Raw genomic sequence first — 6,000 nt, 5'->3', positions numbered from 1 at the left:
CACTCCGGTGGCTCTCACTCTCTCTCTCACCTGAAGTGTTCCAGGGGATTTCTATAATAATTAGTCACATCTCTTCTTCCTCCGAGTTACAGCCCATTAAGAAACAGGATGCTGGAGTCGGGCAGATGGTGTGCTAGTTTGGATAATTCAGTAAATAGTCACAGTCCTCTGGGCTCCCCTGAGTGGGCAGAGCAGATTTCCCTGGCCCACTGAGGTTGGGCTTGGCCACATGGCTGGCTTTGGCTGCAAATGTGACACAAGAAGAGACCTTCATGTGCCGAGCAGCTTGGCTGGGCTTCTGTGCTTCTGCCACCACCATGGCTCTTCCTCTGGGTGGTCCACGGGCCCTGGGGGAAGGAAAAGTACAGGGAGCAGACCTTCACCCAAACCAAAGCCTTGGGGCCGATCCCAACACCCAAAAGGAGCAAGAAGAAAGTGTTATTTTAAACCACTGAGTTAGAGGGTTTGCAGCTTTGGTATAGCAACAAATAAGAGAGACAGATGGGGATCCAAAAACCAGATTCCTGACTGATAAGGCTGACGGGGTAATCCTGACATCCTCCCCCACAGCCCAAACTGCCTCCAGCCACACTCATCACTCATGACTGTGCCGAGAGGTGGCACCGAGCCATCACAGGCAAACCTGCAGCAGCCCGTCGAGCTGGAGAAATGTAAGATGCCGTGTGTTTGGATCTTCAGGTACCTGAAGGCGCAGACTTCTCACGTTTCCACCTTTGTTCCTGGAAACCTTTGTTAAATGTGATCATCCACTTCCATGACTCAGCACGGCCAAGGCCACAGTGTCAGGGTTGGATTGGACGTCAGGGTGGGGGTCAGGTGTGGAGGGGCCGTGCTGGCCCTGGAAGCCTTCCTGGGTGCCTCTCCAGTTCCTGCTCTTTTTATGAATGCTGCCTGCCTTGACTCCTGGGTCTCAACTTGATTTGTGATCACTGACTTTTCAACCCAGAGGTAAGCACGGAGAGAAAAAAAAGAAAAGAGCAAATCACTAAGGACTGCACTCTTTAGCTGCTAGTAAGTACTCTGCGGTTTTTCTGTGAAAGCAATAAAAGGAATCCCCTTCTATGTCACTGAGCTGTGGTCAGGAGCTTCCGGCTTCTGAGGGTGCCCTCCATGACCCCAGGCAGGTCACCTGGCCTCTGAGCTTCTCTCGGCTCCCCCACAGGGTGAGGGTGGGGACGTTCCCAGCCTCCCCCGCAGAGCTGTGGTGAGCTGCAAATCACATCAAGTCAAGATGTGGGAGCACTCGGAAAATCACCACATACTCCAGACGCAAAATGGTAAAACAGTTCTCACCTCTGGCAGTTGTGGCCTCCCTGGACTGTACTTTTTGAATAAGAAGGCCCATCCTATTCCTCGTTCTTCTTAAAAGAACTGTTTTTTCTATTGTTGGGATGTTCAAAAGACATAGGCTCTGAGAGGCCAAGAAATGTGGACCCACCCAGCTGGTGTGGCTCAGTGGTTGAGCATAGACCCTGGAACCAGGAGGCTGCCTGTTCCATTCCCAGTCAGGGCACCTGCCTGGGTTGCGGGCTCCATACCCAGCAGGCAGTGTGCAGGAGGGAGAGAGGCAGTGGGGCCTGAGGCAGCATCCTAAAGACTGGCAGACAAAGTGTTTAAGTAACACTTTTCCCAAACGATGTTTTTATCTCTCTATCCCTCTCCCCTCCCCTCTAAAAATAAATAAATAAATAAATAAATAAATAAAAACATATTAAAAAAAAAAAAAAAAAAAAGGATGTGGATCTAAAATCTGGTTTAAGTCCTAATAAGCTACGTGTCTGGGAGTAAGTCAGATAATTTCATTGAACCTGAACTTCCTCGTCTGTACAATGGGTATAATAGGAAATGTCCCTTCAGATTCCTGTGAAGATCAGCAGTCTCAGATCTCAATATCATCATTTTTCAAGCACTTGTTGGGACTCATTGTGTAGAAAGGCTCTCACCTTGATGTGCACGGTCAGGATGAGGCAGGCGTGAGGCCACCCATGCTGTTTTCCCAGGAATCTCTGCTTTCCCTCTCTCAAGGCGCCTTGGAGGATCAGGAAGTTGCCCGGCTCTCCTCAGCAGCGGTGGCTGGAGGGAAAAAGTGTCAAGAGAAAGTGATGGATGCCTTGTGTCAAAGTGTGGCGCCGACCCCTTGCACCCCCATAGGGGCAGGGCACCCCCATTTCACCGATGAGGAAGTTCAGGCTCAATGAAATTACCTGACTTACCCCCAGACACGTAGCTTATTAGGACTTGAACCAGGTTTTGGATCCACCTTTTTTTTTCTCTTTTTAAATATGTTTTTATTGATTTTTTTAGAGGGGAGGGGAAAGAGAGAGATAGAAATATCGATTGGGAAAATAACCTGCTGGTTACTTAAACACTTGGTCTGCCAGTCTTTAGGATGCTGCCCCAGGCCCCCCTGCCTCTCTCCCTCCTGCATACCGCCTTCTGGGGATGGAGCCTGCACCCCAGGCAGGTGCCCTGACTAGGAATGGACCAGGCAGCCTCCTGGTGCCAGGGTTTATGCTCTATCGCTGAGCCACACCAGCTGGGTGGGACCACAGTTCTTGGCCTCCCAGGACTCCCAGGTGCCTCCCAGTTTCCAGAAAGCTCTCAAGCTCCCCAGGGCCGGGGAAGATGAGGTGCGGAATGGGCTGCTGGGGTCAGGCCATAGCTGTGAAAGGAGCGCTGTGAAAAGCCCATTCTGCCGGGAACAATGGGAAGTGAGCGCAAAGAATCACTGCCCTTCGTTAGTGACAACTCTGGCAGCGGCCTTCCCAGGCTCCGGGAAGCCTTTGCAGAACGCTGCTTCCACCCAGAAGCACATCATCATTTATATGAATGAAAATGAGTGCAAACAGATTGTCGGGATGTCTGTTAACATCACCTCTTTTTTCTTTCAAGGAATCCCCTCCGTAATTACATTTTGCCTGTCAGTTCATAAATTTTTCTTATTACAAACTGGCCGTTATTGATTGCTTTTTAAAAGTACTAAAAGTGAGCCCAAAGCAGTAGATCTCTCGGTAAATTCAAAACATACTATCTTCAGTCCCGATCGCTGGAGAGGCACGCGGGGGGAAGTCTCCGCATTCGCTGTGGACGCTGAGCAGAGGCAGGCCTGCCATACGTTTCGGTTTAGAGACTTGGCTTGGAAGCCTGCATGTTTTAAGCCACAAGGAAAATAATAAATAAAGGATAAACTTATTTGGCAAATGCTGACACTTTGCAAGCCAACGTCCTGTCATTGTTCTTTAGCTGGGCCCCACCGCTCGAAGCGCTCTCTTTGGCTTTCTGGCGTTTTTGAGCAAACATGATGAGCAGGGAGAGAGGCGGTGGGGCCTGGGGCGGGATCATAAAGACTTGCAGTCAAAGTTTTTAAGTAACCCGTAGGCCATTTTCCCAAATCCTTTTAAAACGAGAGGCTATGGCCCTAACCAGTTTGGTTCAGTGGGTAGAGTGTCAGCCCGTGGACTGAAGGGTCCCAGGTTCGATTCCCGTAAGAAGAGGTACCTTGGTTACAGGCAACCTCTCGAGCCTGGGCCCTGGTCAGGGCATGTAAGGCGGCAACCAATGTGTTAATCTCACATCAATGTTTCTCTCAGTCTCTCCCTCTCTCTTCCACTCTCAAAAAAATAAAATAAAAATAAAAAATAAATAAATAAAGTGAGATGCTATGGTTTTATATTTAGACCTATTTGGTTAAACTATGAAAAGAGCAAAATTTCCAGTGAGTTCTGGGAAAAGAATGTGTATTTCTTGTTTAGAGTTTGAGGGGAGTTTCTAGAACCTATACTGGTCACAAGTCAGAGATGTGTCAGCCCAAGATGCTTAGATTATGGGCCTCTGCTTGGGTTGGAAGGTCTGACCAGGGGGACACCAGTCCTTACAGCCCCCAGTCCTTACAGCCCAACCCCCAAAACACACAGTCCCATTAAAAACCAGCACAGGCTGCCTACCCCCAAACCCACTGCTCTAACCTGCCCCTGTGGAAAATGGACGGGGGCAGGAGGAGGGGGGGCGAGGGGAGAGAAAGCAAATGAAAACCTGGACGTGTGTGATCAGTTCCTGATTCAGGCTGGCTGGAAGCAAGTAATCAAAGCAAGCCACAACGTGGTCTGGGTCGGGCCGCCAATCTGGGCCGGCTCACTCACTAAACGCAGGCAGCAGCTACTGATCTGGCCGGGAAACAATGCCCCATTCAGCTCTCAGTATCTGTTCTTAATATCAACACACAAAACGGGGGACCCCGTTGGTGAGGAAGCAAAGCCCCGGCCAGGAGTGCAATTACACCTCCGCCAACCCAGTGAACAAAAACAGGACATAAAAACATTTTTAAAGTGGAAATAATTGAAGGGCCTCTAACTATCTTCACTGCGGCGCGCTTGGCCACACTTGGGATTAGGAAGCAGTATTTTATGTTAGGCAGCGGGACTTTGGTTTGGTGTGCACGCATTTTTCTTTTCAGCCCTGGATCTGAAGAGAGGACTGCATTGTGTCAAAGTATGGTGCTGACCCTTCTCGCCCCCGGAGGGGCCGGGCACCCCCAGCATTTGGGGGAGAAGACGGGAGAGTCCGTGATGAAACAGATCTAGTCTGTGCCTTGTCTTGGCATCTTTGAAGCGCACCGCAGCCTCACGCCTGGAGATAGATGCCCCCACCCGGGCCTGGTTTATGGGAGAAGGCTGCCTCTGAGCAGAACCCAGGAGACAGGCCCAGGCCCTGGACACAAAGGCTTTGGCCCTGGGCCCCACAGTAGGGTGGGGCTGGAATTGGGACGCCCTCTGTTTTCTGTCAGCTCCAAGATAAGATGAGTAAAGGTCAGCCCTGCTGAGAGGAGCTGGTAATCCCAGCAGAATCCCTCTGTCAGCCATCACGTTGGCCTCCAGGCCATAAATCTGCATCTCGTGAGAAGCTGCCCTGTTCTGCCCAGCCCATGGGGCTCCCCACTTAACTTCTGAGCGACTTCTCTGTGCTGGGCACTGGGGTCAGAGAGGACGAACAAGACAGGGCTGCGGGAGAGCTGGGAGGAAAGAGGTGATGATGCTGACAGAAATAAAGGAGAGCACTAACATTTATACAGGGCTCACCCGGAGAGCTTTGTAAATAAACAACTCCTCTAATCCTCAGCCCTGTGCGATGGGCATTAGCTCCATCCGCGGTTTACAGATGGTGAAACCAAGGCCCAGAGAAGTCAAATACCGTGCCCAGGGTCACACAGGCAGAGAAAGGCTTCGAACCCAGAAGATCTACCTCCAGGATCCATGTTCTTAACCACTTTGCCCCTGAAGGAGTTGAGTGTGGGAAGCAAGTCAGAGATGACTTCCTGAAGTCTGGAGGGGCCAGCTGGACAAGTCCATGGCACAAGCCCAGCCTATTAATGCTCAGTGCTGTGCAGGGGAAGAAAAACACCTTAAGTTGCTGTATACAATGATGCCTAGCACATTGTTCTCTTCCCTGACCATCTTCTTTCACTGACCACCAGGCCTGGGAACCAGGTGTTCCGGAATAACAGTGGATGATGTCAACCCAGAACAAGATTCCCAGGGTGGATGCCGACTCCAATCTGATAGAGAATTCACAGGGTAGGAGGAGAGCAAAGGGAGGATCATCACTCAGGGCTTCAGACACCTAAGACCTGACCCATCACATTCCTGTCTCTGTATGAGCTGTAACCATAGCCCATTTCCTTCTGGGCTCAGGTTCATACTAAAGGCTGCAGCTGAGGCCTTGGGACACATCTCTGCAGTCCCATTGGCCCCAGTGGAATTGCCTTGGTTGGGCTGGGGATCCAGGTTAGGCCAAAGGACACACGGGAGAGACTGAGACCCTTTGCTACTGGGATTGGAGTCAGTAACCCCCAGGTCTGTTCTGGGTTGCGTCATTCCAAACACCCTCCAAGCCACTGCTTCCCACAGCCTGGGTCCCAGGAAGGCTTTCAAGGACCACATCTAAGAACAGCCTCGCCTCGCCTCCTCTTTTACTGGACAAACA

Source organism: Pipistrellus kuhlii, unplaced genomic scaffold, assembly GCF_014108245.1.
Source record: "Pipistrellus kuhlii isolate mPipKuh1 unplaced genomic scaffold, mPipKuh1.p scaffold_m20_p_9, whole genome shotgun sequence".
Lineage (NCBI taxonomy): Eukaryota > Metazoa > Chordata > Mammalia > Chiroptera > Vespertilionidae > Pipistrellus > Pipistrellus kuhlii.
This window is presented reverse-complemented; position numbering follows the sequence as displayed.